A 15,584-nucleotide genomic window follows, 5' to 3' on the forward strand; every position below is an offset into this window, starting at 1 on the left:
TGGGAGTGCTTTTAGCTTTTAGGGTTCCGTGGTAGTTGACATGCAATAGTTTGATAGCCATTAATCTGTAGGGTTGTGGCTGATTAGCGCAAGGGTTTGCCGTGATCTGTCATTTTCTTGCCATGAATTCTTGTTGCTCTGTAGGGTAATCTTTTGTTCTTGTTTTCGTTTCATTACGCTTTTAATTTTCTCCTCTTTTGTTTCGCAGTGCTAATTTTCTCATTCATTCTCTTTCCTCTGCAGGTTGGGAGTGCTTTTAGTTTTTAGGGTTCTGTGGTGGTTGAGATTCAATAGTTTAATAGCCATTAATGTGCAGGTTTGTGGGTGATTAGGGTTTCGTTCTTTGCAAATTTTGTCCTATTTTGTTTCTCGGCCCTAATTTTCGTGTTAATTCTTTTTTGGTCTATGGGTTGGCAGTGATTGAGGTTTCGTCGTGGTTGAGGTGCAATAGTTTAACGCCCGTTAATGTGCAGGCTTTTGGTTGCTTGCAGGTGAAATTTTTTAACTACTTAACCCTAAGTAGGTTTTCCTTTGTAAGTGCTTTTACAATTTCTGTTTTTTTCAACCTAACAGGTCACTTCAGTTTTTTGGAGTTTTCGCTTTGTTTATTAGGGTTTCAGAGTGGTTGACATCCAATATTTTAACATCCATTAATGTGTAGGTTTAGGGTTTCATGGTGGTTGAGTTACAATATTCTAAGCGTCGGTTTGTAAAACTCAGTGCGAGACAAAGTGGAACTGGCAAGAAAAATTCCCAGGTAAGTTTTTAAACCTGTATGTTGTGAAAGTAAACTGTAAGTATATATTTGAAACTTGCCAATAAATAAATATATTAAATATTCATACTACCAATATATGAATTATTGGTGAATAATTTTAATTTTAAATTTTTAGTTAATCCCCTGCTCAATCGCCTTTTGTCCATCAAAATATGTTAGCTGGGCCTGAGTTAATATTTCATTTCACATTTTATTTGTATCAAATGAGAATTGCGTGGTATATTTTTTCTTCTGCAATTTTCTATTTGTTTAGAAGGGTTTAGATCTTAGAATAGAAATTGAATAAGCAACTTAACAATTTAGATCATACATAAATAAGAATCAATGGAACAACAAAGTCTATGTGTCTGTGAATATGAGGTTTTAAAAAATGATTGTATCTATATTCAAATACATGAATGTATACATATATATACAGATACATGTACGCACATGTATCTCTGTCTGTATATGTGTCGATACAAATACACATACAGACACATACATAGATGTCTATATATATAGAAAGTCACCCAACTTTGTAAAAATTAGATACATACATATATATAGACATATATACATGTATATTTATATATGTAATTTATAATGAACACACACACGCGCGCGCACACACACACACATACACACACACATATTTGTTAACTTCTTAGAAATAGGTCATGTGATTGAGAAGGTGGCGTGTGACTTTCATGGTATATACCACCATTTGAGTGGTAGTGTGTTCAATCAAACCTTTGGCCTGCTGATTGACTAATATAAAACAAGGATGATGCACCTGTTTAAAAAATTAGGAAAGACATCTGTTGGGAATTCCATTTCGCGTAATTGATGTCTTAAACCTTTGATTAAGTTGTATACATAATTCAAAATAAGGTATCCCTTATTATTAAAAGGGCAACTTGAAATGGACAACCATTATGAAAAAAATGTTTGACAGCCAAGGCTGACCATCAAATTTAAGCCCATCTACAATATGAAATAGTAGAAGGTGCACAAATTTTGTATCAAAAACATTTTGCAGAACAATGCACGTGTACTTTGAGATCTATGCAATACACTCCAAACTCCTATTGGATTTGTACTTTATTTCAATAGCTGGCAGATTTTGGGGAAGATACTATTATTTTCTTATTTAAACTCTTTACCTAATATTTTACCCTCTTGTAGTACTAAGTTGGATGGTTAATGTAATATTTTAGTTAAATATTCATCTATACATCTACCCCACTGCTAGCTTGGGGATTAATAACTGCCACTTTCTAAATTTTAAAATAAAAAGTTAAACAAGTATTATACTGCATCTAAAGAAAAATAAAATAATGATTATTATTTCAATCTGAATAGAAAAAAAAAAAAACTTAAAAAATATGACTTACTATTATTGCATCATTTTTCTGTCAAATGTAATAACTCTTTGCACTCTCTAGAGGTAAACTCTAGAACAAAAACTCTTAATAGTCAACTGGACATCTATCATATTGATCGTTGTTCATTCTAAAGGTTTATGCTTAGAGCCGAACTTTGTGAAAACATACTAAAACATGTTCGAATTAATCTTTTTAAATTAAGATGATAGGCTTTTAGTAGGACCTTTTGCCTACCAAAGTGTAAGGCATTCTAACAATTATGGCTTCCATCGATCAACAACTTTTTCTCGGTTAAAGTCATGTGCTCAAGGCAACGACATGTGGGCAAGTCCATTTTGGCTTAGATTGTGTCGTGTGTATTGCACGAATCCGAGACATTTATTGATTGGTAAATGAAAGGGAATGCAAACTGCTTAACCCTAATTTGTCATTTCCTTGTGTTTACTTTTCCCATCCTCATTTTTCCGTGAATTGCTTTTGCTCTGCAACGTTTCAATTGTTTGGGGGTTAGCAATTGGTAAGTGATGGGTGATGAAAATTGGTTAATCTTAATTTGCAATATTCTTCTGTTTTGTTTTTGGTTGATTTATTCTACAAGTTTTTTATTGATTGAGGTTTACAAAGAGTAAGTGATTTCTAATGAGAAGTGGTTAACACTAGTCTATCGTTTTCTTTTGTTTTGTTTTTCTCACCTCATTTACCTGTGAATTGTTTTGATTTTCTAAATTTTTAGTTCATTGTGGTTTAAGTGAAAAACCGATTAACCTTAAACTGCTATTTTCTACATTTGGTGAATGCATTACATCTTTTGTAGGTGACTTTTTTTAACTCTTTAATCTTAATTTGCAATTTTCTTCTCTTTTGTTTGCTAGTCCCTTTATGTGTATATTGCTTATGTGTATTCCTTTTAGTATCGGTAAGTCTGTAACATACCATAGTAATTTCCTTATTAACCAAACAGTCTATTCTAGCAAGGGTATGTGCAGGATCATGGTGTACCAAAATAGGTCCTTAAGTGGCAATGAAATTTCAGAAAATCAGAGTTATGCAACTTGACATGAAAATTTGAATAAGTTGTGAGCATTATTTTTAAAATATGTAAGAAGAGAATATATAGAACATTGAATGTAGTTTCTAAGCTACTAGTTGTTTTTTGGAAAAAAAAATCCTATTTGATGAAAATTTCAAATTTCAATGTAGTGGTACTAAAATTTCAAGAAAAAAATAAGAAGTAGACGTATGTCTGACCACCCTAATCACAATCAAATCATAATATTTTTTTATAATATTTATAATATAAGTATTAGACTCATGTCCAGATGTGACACATATTTTTTTTTTTATAAAGTAAATAATTATTTATGAATTTTTTACTACAGCTTTTCAGAAATTCAGAAACTCCTACATCTGACCACCTTAACTTGGTCAAAACCTTATGAAATTTAATTTTTCCCTATAGTAGACAAAGAATAGGATGTGACGCATGTTTCAGATTCAAAAAATGTTATACCGTTTGAAAGTTATGAGTGTTTTTCAATAAGTATATCAATCAGGACTATTGTCAGAATTCAATTAGAAAATAAATAATAATTATTTATTAAAGTAGAAATAAGACAAGCCTTATATTGTTGGAAAGTTGGGAACGTCCTTAAAAAATCCTTTTCGTTTTATCGATTTTGGCTACAAAAAAAGTCGTCAGCCACCAGTGTAAAGTCTAGAAAATCAAGGAATACTGAAAAACACATTTTTTTAGTTGACTTTCCAGGCTTGTCACTTCCAAGACAAATACCAAAGCATTACCAAGCCAAAATTTGAAATTTGAAAATTTGACTACAATAATCGGATATCCGATTTTAATATATAAATTTGTGGTCCCCAAAAATTTTCCTGTTGCCGCCTTTTATTTACTGAACTGCCACATTAATGGCACTGGCAGAAATTTGATATCGGGTTTTATTAGTCATATTTTAGAGAGAGAGAGAGAGAGAGAGAGAGAGAGAGAGAGAGAGAGAGAGAGAGAGAGAGAGAGAGAGAGAGAGAGAGAGAGAGATTAGGGGAGAGACCGAGAGAGACCGAGAGACAAAGAGAGAGAGATGGGGAGGTGGAAGGGAGAGATAGAGAGATAGAGAGAGATTAGGGGAGAGGGATAGAGAGAGATTAGGGGAGAGAGAGAGAGAGAGAGAGAGAGAGAGAGAGGGAGAGGAAGAGAGAGAGAGAGATTAAGACATCATAGGACATCATGAACCCTTATGACATTAAGACATCATGAACCCTTATGAGATTAGGGGAGAGAGAGAGAGAGATCATGAACCCTTATGACCTCTTAGGACACCATATGACCCCTAATGACACCATATTGGGTTGCTTTGGGTCATATTGTGTCCTAAGGGGTCCTATGGTGTCCCAAAACACCATATGACCCCTATGGACACCATATGACCCCTAATGACACCATAGGACCCCTTAAGACACCAAATCATGTCATTAGGGGTCATATTGTGTCTTACGACCCCTTAGGACACAATATGACCCCTAATGACACAATTTGGTGTCTTGAGGGGTCCTATGGTGTCCCAAGACACCATATGACCCCTAACGACACCATAGGACCCCTTAAGACACCAAGTCATGTCGTTAGGGGTCATATAGTGTCCTAAGGGGTCGTAAGACACAATATGACCCCTAACGACATGATTTGGTGTCTTAAGGGGTCCTATGGTGTTGTTAGGGGTCATATGGTGTCTTTGGATACCATAGGACCCCTTAGGACACAATATGACTCCTTAGGACACAATATTACCCAAAGTGACCCAATATGGTGTCATTAGGGGTCATATGGTGTCTTAAGAGGTCATAAGGGTTCATGGGACACCATATGACCCCTTAGGATCATGGGACACCATATGACCCCTAACGACATGATTTGGTGTCTTAAGGGGTCTTATGTTGTCCATAGGGGTCATATGGTGTCTTGGGACACCATACGACCCGTTATGACACTGTTATGGATACCATATGACCCCTAATGACACCATAGGACCCCTTAAGACACCAAATCATGTCGTTAGGGGTCATATGGTGTCCTAAGGGGTCTAGGCCACAATATGACCCAAAGCAACCCAATATGGTGTCATTAGGGGTCATATGGTGTCCTAAGAGGTCATAAGGGTTCATGGGACACCATATGACCCCTTAGGACACCATATGACCCCTAACGACATGATTTGGTGTCTTAAGGGGTCCTATGGTGTCCCAAGACACCATATGACCCCTATGGACACCATATGAACCCTAACAACACCATAGGACCCCTTAAGACACCAAATCATGTCGTTAGGGGTCATATATATATATATATATCTCTCTCTCTCTCCCCTCTCTTTACCTGTCAATAGCTATATTTCAGGACAATATGTACAATGTTACATTCTTACAATAAATTAAACGTATACGTACAAAAAATTATAATTGTTTGTTAATAACCTGTACTACCATGTACGTTTAGTGTTACCATTCCTCTTAGATTTAAAGAACTCAACCCAAAATGTCATCTCTGAATCTGTACAACAATCTACAATGGATACTTTGGTAAGCTAATACATCCTACCTTTTCAAAACCACAACTTTGTTGTCATTACTTTCATAATATGCCTATTTCATAATACATTTATATTGATTCCATCTCTTCCATTTTGACATGCACCCTGTTTTCTAACATACACAAATATAGTTAAGCATTTTGTAATTGATACATTTTTTAATAGTTGCTACATTTAATGGTTTTAAATTATTTAATTGCATACACTCCAAAACACTAAACTATACATGAAAGAATAATCAAATATATGTCTCAGTACCCCTTCACATTAAGTCCTCAATGTTGATATTATCTTTTTGTAGGAACTTGCCCAAGAGTGTGCCCTCACCCCATGTGCAATTCAATCTATCAATGTTGGGGATGAGCTTCCTTCAATATTACTCCAAGTTTTGTCATTCCAGAAAATGTAAGGTACCAAAGATGACACAGACAAATATAAACTAGTGTTGTTTGATGGCACATACATGCAGCTAGCAATTTTGCCTTCTAAGTATGCAGATCTGATAGATTCAGATGCTCTAAAAATAGGCTCGATAGTTCTATTGTCAAGTTAACTTGCAGATATGTATGGGACACAAGGTAGGAAAGATACTATGTTTATTAAATACAATATCCTTCTTTGATATTCAATCGTTTCCAGCTTCAATCCATAGAAACTTAAACAAAACTATTTTCATTTTATAGGACTATTATAATACTTAGTTTACAGATCAAACAAAGCGACTGTCAATTCTTTGGTAAACCTACATACCTGTTTAAAGAACAACAACCAAAAATTATGAGCCAAGAAACACCATCATCCTCTAAACGTCCCCTTCAGTTTGTTGTTGCATTACCATCCCCACAAAGTATGACCTCGGATAATATAAGTCCTATCAAAAGTTTAAATCCCTACAAAAACAAATGGACAATCAAAGGAAAAGTTACTGACAAACGACCAATACGGTCATACAGTACACCTACTAAAAATGGCCATGTCTTTAGCCTTGACATTGTGGACATTGAGGGTTGTGAGGTTACGGTTACATGTTTTGATCAAATAGCTCAACTACATTCTAATCGTGTGGAGGTAGGTGCTCACTTTGTCATTTCTAAAGGGTCCATTAAGGAGGCAAACACAAGATACAATAAATTAAACATCCATTTAGAGATCATCCTATCTGATGCTTCGATATTAAAATGTTGCACCCATGATGATGAACCAGCTCAAACTCACTCCCCTTTCACCCCTATTAACGAAGTGGTTCAGCTAACTAATAATACATTAGTTGACATCATTGGTGTTGTTGTATATGTTAGAGATGTCATTGCAATCCATAGGAAGGATGGTAGTGAAACAAAGAAGTGAGTTACATTAAAATTAATGATCTCTCTAGTTCAACAATTGATGTCAATCTGTGGGGTCCAACATTAGAACAAAGAGGACATGATTTAAAAAATATGTTAACCCCTGATGGTGTTTTTATAGTTGTTGTATGCAATTCTCATGTAGGGTACCTTAATGGGAAGGTTGGCAGTATGACATTTACAACAATATTACATATTAATCCTACTTTCCCAGAGGCAGAATCCCTCATGCTAAGAGGACGTCTTCCATTTCATTCTCAGGGTTTCTTTGGAGGATTTACTCAGATTGATGGAAAATACACTCTAGGATGACTATTTCATCATTCATGAATGTATGAGTGTCAAACTAGAAATAATTCAAACCACTTTACTTCTTGTTCTGAGATTTGTGAATGTAATAGATAAAACTTGCTATTACATAGCTTGTCACCTGAAAGTAAATGGAAAACCTTGTTAAACAAAATGCACTCAGTAGGTTGATGAGTCATGGTTTTGTCCTAGATGTGAAATGAACATGGAAAAATGCAATTACAGTTACCTTTTACCAATGAAACTGCAAGATGCAACAGGAACTGTTTGGGTAATTGCTTTTGATGAGGTGGGAACTGATTTGATAAAGAAAGCTGCAAAAGAACTTTACGCATTGCAAAATGATGCCACGACAGCACAAACACCTTGCTATGTCATTAATACACTTATTTCCACTCATTCACTTTGCTGGTTTCTACTAACATATACAACTCTGAACCTAAGATGAAGGTTACAATCAACAAAATCTTTAGTGTTGATTATAAAACTGAGTGCAATGTTTTACTTGCAAATATTGATCGCCTCTCTGCATAGGCTTAGCCTTATACTAGACCTCCTACCTAATTACAATGATTTCGCTTCATACAACACTTATTACATTTCAAATTTTATATATTTTATATTAGTACAATCCTATAGATAGTTGTACATTTGGATGTTTTAATAACCTTGTCATTTTTCCTTCCAATCTTACGTTATGTACAACTTTCTTTATATGTTGGAATAATTGTATTTACATATATGCACGGTTAATTTCTATGAATGGCCGAGTACCTCTCTCTCTCTCTCTCTCTATATATATATATATATATATATATATATATATATTTCTTACATGTATAACTTCTTGCATTAAATAGTTGACTGTTATTTCTTTGCAATACTTTCCTTCTGTCATAAACTTTCCTTCTGCCTTGCTTATTAGTTTTGCACATCATATTACAATTAAAATTAGTCCATTTATGTATGCATAGATATTATAATAGAAAAATCCTATCTACAATATGCATATATGCTTACATATTTTTAAATGCATACAACCATGTGTATATTCATATCTGCAATCACATAATCAACACTAAGAATGTGCATGTCTGCATATAGATAAAAACATATGTACATGGACTTCTAAATATACAAGGTTTTAAACTCTTCCGGAAGTACTCGTCGATGCATTGCACAATATGTTTGACTGCATACTCATCTATGCTGGTTAGTTGCCTTGCAAAATAAATTTGATTTCCTTGATATTTCTTCCATATATAAGTACTTATTGTTCATTTTTTGGGAACACCAAAAAATATTAGTTAGCTTATGTAGAATTACATATTTACATTTATCTAAAGATTGCAGTTTTTTATACCTTTCATTCATTGCAAATTTTCCTTCAATTACTTTCTTTGTCTATGATGCTTCTACAAAGTCACCGCACTTTTCTATTCCTTTCTTTCCTTGCATTTATAGCTTTAATTGCTCTCTTTCTCTATGATATAAACATAATTATGTATATATTTATATAGAAATTACAATATATATATATATATATATGTGTGTGTGTGTGTGTGTGTATGTATGTATATATGTATGTATGAATATATGTATGTATATATATATATATATATTGATGCCCTCCTAAATGGCACAATGTTAGTTTAAGATCAATCAACACCAAACACACAAAACGTTAGAGTTAATCAATCAAAAACCAAACACATGAAGGCATTCCAAAAGAGACACTAAAAGAAACATGCTAAATATATCTAATAAATAGAACAAATGATCATGAGACATCTCCAACTGCCTCTTAGTATGGCCTTAGCTTCTTCTCCCTTGTTCCTCTCCTCTCCAAGTTCCAAAATAGTGTAGCTCTCAGCAGCTTTTTGCACTATGGATGCTTATGGAGGATTGAGATTTGTATAATAGCTCCAAATATGAAATGAAAAGCTAATAGTAATGCTAAAATGATGTATTTTAACTAAAAAGACAAGATTTAGTTATGCTATGCTAAAATGCTCTCTAAAATGGCTATAGTCTAAATGCTTACAAGTTTTCAGGATCTGGATTATGAAGGAATGGGCTCTATTTATAGGAAAAATGGAGCAATGGATGGCCAGGATTGAAAGGTTTAATCAAGGGTCAAGCTTGAAAGTTGGGGATCCATGTGCACAATTGGCACCAATGAAATGGTGACAAATGTCAACATAGGGTTGGGTTGAAAGAAGAGGTTGGAGGCATTAAAGGCCTGAGAAGACCTCATGGTTATCTAAAGGCTAAGAGTCAAGCCTAAATTAGGATTACCCACTGGATTAGGAGTTAATCCAAGGATAAACCTTTGTGCAAATGATTAAGAGATAATCATGGTCAAAGCATTAAAGGCTTGATGAAACCTTTGTGGTTGGGTAGAGGTTGAGTCAAACAAATGTTTTAACCATGTGGGAGGGTTGAATTAACCATTAATGGTTATTGGAGACTTTGGGGAATTAAGTGGTTGAAGGTTGGAAGCCTTTAATGGTTTTCAAAGACTTTGGGGTTTTTGGTGGTTGAAGGTTGAAAACCTTCAATGGTTATCCAAGACTTTGGGCCATTTGAGAAGTGACTCCATTTTGCTTAGGAATGTGACAATAATTAGGGGATGGATTAGGCTAATTAGGAAGGGGTTAGAGAATCTAGAAGGGGATTAGATTTTGCAAGTGGATTTGGTGGGTGAGGGAAAATAGGATTTTATTAAAATAAAAATTCATTTATTTCAAAATGTGTGCAAGTTGCATTTGTAGGAAAATGCAAGTGGGGTGGGGATAATGATTTAAATAAATGTTTTATTTAATTTATTTAAAAGAGGAATAGGGGGATTTAATTAAATAAATAGATTTTATTTATTTAATTAATGGGAATTTGATTTTAATGAATTAATTAAAATAAATCGAATAATTTATTTAATTAATAGAAGAATGTTTGGGGATGAATTAATTAAATATTAATTTAATTAATTGATGGCTAGTGGATTTTTAATCAAATAAATACGAAATATTCATTTAATTAAAATGGACAGATTTGTGTGACTACATTTGCCCCTCTTTGAGACGGTGCAGTTTATCGCATCGTTTCAAAGAAAGAAAAACTGGTGCGAAGAAATGCCCCATTAAATGTTAATTTAATGGGTGGTATGCCCCCTCGAGAGATGGGCCGAAAAATTGCGAAAAATCGGGCGATCTCTCGAAAAAGAATGAGAAGTGGAGGGGAGGTAGAATAGAAGAAATTAGAACTAATGATGAAAGAATGGGAGAAAATGGAGTGAATATGAAGAAACAACAAGCCAGTGAGTACCCTGAGGTCATGCAAGAGATACATAGTAGATGTAGTGTGGGGTTTGGATTGATGCTATACAATTGATCAAAATTGGTTGGACAATCTGGTGCAATCGGTTTAATTGCCCCGGTCAAGTCAAAGCGTGACAGTTGATGTCAGTTGGTCGCTTGGACAAGATAAAGTCTGAGTAAGTGAATCAAAGTGACCTGATGAGACTTAGGCAATTGATGCAATTGCCCGATGAAGTCAAGGTATATGAAGCAAAATACTCGTTGAGACGTAGACAATTGATGTAATTGTCCGATGTGATTGTGTTTGATTGGTTGATCAATTGATGGTGTGTGCATGTGATGGATGGTTGTGGGGAATCATGGCAACCCCGTTGAGACTAGGTCATTATGATAAATGCCTGATGTAGTCTAGGATTACCATAATCGATTACCTGTTGAGACCCGAAGATACTTGATCAGAGTATCTGTTGATAGTCTAGGTGTGCGTGAGTCGATGCATCTGTGCAGACAGAGTAACTTGCTTGGCTTATTGGATGACTTAGGATAGGAAACACAATCCCTCCTATTTAGAGATGGATGGTGATGAACGTGGCTTGATTGGGTTGATTGAGAAATGATGTAGCGTATGTGATGCTGATTATCGAGATGGGGAGGGTGAGGGGGGGTGGGTTCGATGTTAGATAGAAGAAAGGGAAAACCTATGACTCATTCCTATGGAAGAAGAGGAAAATAGAGTATGCATTATTATGACTATGTATGCATGATATGCAACTATTATGAATGTATTGATGGGTGGAATGCAACGAAATGCAATATATACAGATGAGATGGAATGACGATCCATAGTGCTCTATTTTCATCATTGAGCTTTTAAAATGTTGGAAGAGAATACAAGCATCTTGACATAATGATTCAAGATGACCTGAGTATTCCTTTCATGGATTTTATATAGCAAGTTAATACAAGCAACTTGATATAATGGATCAAGTTGACCTGAGTATTGCTTGCGGAACAGATAAGGATTATCTCCTTTCATGCATGACTTGGAACGTCCTCCTTGATCTTAGGCTGATCATATCCTGAGACAAGTGCATACCGTAATAAGAGATAAAACCTTTATCCAGTTTGGATGAGGTAGGAGGAACCAAAGAAAGAGAATTGTACCTGCAAACAAACAATATATACATAAAGAATAAAGAATATGGATCCTTGGTAATGGTTCATGCTCATATGGTCGAGGTATACGTTGTAGTCAGCAAGCCGTAATGATCTATGACTGCATTTTGCATAAGATCATGTAGCTTGGTGAACTTCCCACGTAGACACCATTAGTACATGCCCCAATACTTCATCGGAAGTAATGCGCAAATGATACAAAACAATGCTGAAAGATCCCGATACAGATAAACAAATGATTGTACTCATAAATCAACCAAGTATTTGATAGCTTAACATAATTTTCTTGTCAAAGAAAATGTCATCTTGTCTTTGTTTTGATAAGGAAGGATGCATCCTTGTTTAAGACAGTTTGGATTGTTGATGTTGATTGTGTTGGTCGTTTGGTAAGTGGTCATTTTGTGAGTATTTTATCACAATGTTTATTTTGGTATCTGCATGGATGGGTATGTACAAGGTGTTGCCATGTTTTTGTGTGATTTTTGATGGGTTTTCTGATGTTTTTTGGATTTTGTGAAACAATTTTGAATGTTTTTGGTATTTTGAGAGTCATTTTTTAATGTTTTTGATATTTTCTCATGATTGCCTGAATGAAGAGCGTAATGATATATAAGACAATTTAGAATCCACTTCCATCATTAGGGTAAGGGTATTGCCCCCAGTTTGTAGACCTGACTATGAAAAGGTGGGATGCTAGACGCATGGAGTACTTTCTTAATTGCAGATCAAATAACAAGCCATGGTTGGGATGGATGGATGTGTGTGTGCATGAATGTAATCGCAACGAGCCTGAAAGATACTGGAGCCATTGCCTTTACGAGTGGCGCCTGTTTGCCAGGTTTTCACCATCGTACTTACCCAAGGTGCCACCGGAGTGGTTGTTCACTGTTTGGATGCATGATTTTTCTTGACTTTTTTGAATGTTTTTGTATTTTCTTCAGGACATTTTCTGAATGTTTTTGGTATTTTTCTGATATGTAGGGGAGCCTGATGCCTTGTAGACCTTAGGTATAAAACCGTTTGAGGTGCATGCTGTTGATTGGATCTGCGAGCGGTTCTCCTTCTGATGTAGCCAACTGATATGCCCCGGACCCGAATACAGCAGTGACAACATATGGGCCCAACCAGTTTGATTCAAACTTGCCTTGATGTTCTCTGTTTGGTTGGTTACGAGGATTTTCTCGAAGAACAAGATCACCTACCTCAAATGTACGAGATCTAACTCGGTGATTGTAGCTTCTACTCATGCGCTGCTGATAGGCTTTGAGGTGATTGTATGTAGCTTGTCGCTTCTCATCTAGTAACTCTAAGTCCTGAAGACGAGATACTCTGTATGCTTCATCATCGATGAGATTGTGCAATGAAACTCGTAAGGATGGTATCTCGACCTCAATAGGTAAGATAGCTTCAGCACCATAGACCAATGAATAAGGAGTTGCACCTGTAGGGGTTCGAATGCTAGTTCGATATGCCCATAGCGCTGGATTCAATTGAACATGCCAATCACGACCGACATCATTGACTGTTTTCTTTAGGATCCTCAATATGTTTTTATTAGATGCTTCGGCCTGACCATTGCCTTGTGGGTAATAGGGAGTGGAAAAGCGGTGTTGGATATGAAATTTCTCACAAAGCTCACGGACATCCTGATTTTTGAAAGGAAGACCATTATCTGTGATGATGGACATGGGCACACCATACCGGCAGATGATGTAATTGAGGATGAATGAGGTGATCTGCTTGCCGGTGACTTGGGTAAGTGGAACAGCTTCGATCCACTTGGTGAAATATTCGGTGGCGGTAATAATGAACTTATGGCCATTGGATGAAGATGGATGGATTTTACCCACAAGATCAAGACCCCATTGACAAAAAGGCCACGGTGTTGTGATTGGTTGCAGTTCCTGTGCTGGTGCATGTATCAGGTCGCCATGAACTTGACATTTCTTGCATTTCCTGACAAAGTAGTAGGAATCCTTTTCCATAGATGGCCAATAGTATCCAGCTCGCATGATCTTCTTGGCTAGTGATGGACCACTTGAGTGAGTCCCGCAAATTCCTTCATGTACCTCTTCCAAAGCCTTTGTTATCTCACCTTGTTCCAGACATCGAAGGAGAGTACCATCAAGACTACGTCGGTATAGGGTTTCGGCAACAATGGTATATCGAGCAGTTTGGCGAATGAAGGTTTTTCGTTGGTTATTCGATTGGTTGGGAGGAAGGGTGTGATCGCGGAGATAGGTGTAGAACTCACCGTACCATGGGGATTCAGAACCGACAAGGCGACATATCATTTCGGATTCGGGGATATCATAAGCGGGAATCCAAAGCTGTTCTACCAAGAACTCGTAGCGTGTTGAATTCTGTGGAAGATCTAGGAGAGATGCGATAGTAGCCATAGCGTCAGCAGCTCGATTCTGATCTCTTGGTATCTGCTCAAAAGTGATAGTAGTAAATGATGTCTTTAGAGTGTCCACCATTTGCTTGTATGGCATGAGTTTATCATCTTTGGTCTAATATTCATCAGTTGCTTGTCGAATGACCAGTTGTGAGTCGCCATATACTTGAAGTTCTTTTAATTTCCATTGTATGGCTAGCCCGAGTCCTGTGATCAAAGCCTCATATTCTGCTATGTTGTTTGTGCATGGAAATGTGAGCCTGTAAGACTTCGGGATGCCATCACCTTGAGGTGTGATAAATAAAATGCCTGCCCCCGAGCCGTGCCTAGTGTATGAACCATCAAAATATAATTTCCATGGTTGTACTTCTGTGATCATGAATATCTCTTCGTCTGGAAAATTGGAAATGAGAGGATGATCACCTATGAGAGGTGCATCGGCCAACTGATCTGCAATGACCTGCCCTTTGATAGCTTTACGGTCCACATACTCGATGTCAAATTCACTTAGAATCATTACCCATTTGGCCAAGCGACCTGTCAATGCTGCTTTGCTGAGTAAATACTTGAGTGGATCAATCTTTGCAATGAGTTGTACCTTGTGTGTTAACAGATAGTGTCGCAATTTAGTGGCTGCCAAGATTACTACTAGGCAAGCTCGCTCAATAGGTGTGTAATTGAGTTCATAGCCCACCAGTGTGCGAGAGATATAGTAAATAGCACACTCTTTTCCTTCTGCATTATGTTGTGCCAGTAGTACACCCAATGCTGTACTTGTTGCTGAAATATAGAGTAACAACGGTCTACTTGGATCTGGTGGCATCAACAATGGTGGATTCATGAGATAGTCTTTAAGTTCCTGAAATGCTTGCTGGCATCTGTCATCCCACTGAAAGCGGATGTTCTTGTGTAGCAGGTGTGTGAATGGGTGACACTTATCGGCCAATTGTGCAATGAATCTTCGGATGGATTGAAGCCGTCCTTGTAGTGTCCTTAGCTGACTAATATTCTTTGGAGGTGGCATGTCCATGATTGCTTTAACCTTTGCTGGATCGACCTCAATGCCTTTGCTTGAGACAATGTATCCTAGAAGTTTCCCGGAGGTCACTCCAAAGACACATTTCTTTGGGTTGAGTCGAACATGATATTGTTCCAGTCTATCAAAGATTTGATCTAAGATATGGAGATGTCCTCCTCTTGTGAGTGATTTTGCTAGTAAATCATCCACATAATCTTCCATCATAGTATGCATCATGTCATGGAAGATGGTGGTCATTGCTCGTTGATAGGTCGC

The sequence above is a fragment of the Cryptomeria japonica genome, chromosome 7 (assembly GCF_030272615.1).
Source record: "Cryptomeria japonica chromosome 7, Sugi_1.0, whole genome shotgun sequence".
NCBI lineage: Eukaryota > Viridiplantae > Streptophyta > Pinopsida > Cupressales > Cupressaceae > Cryptomeria > Cryptomeria japonica.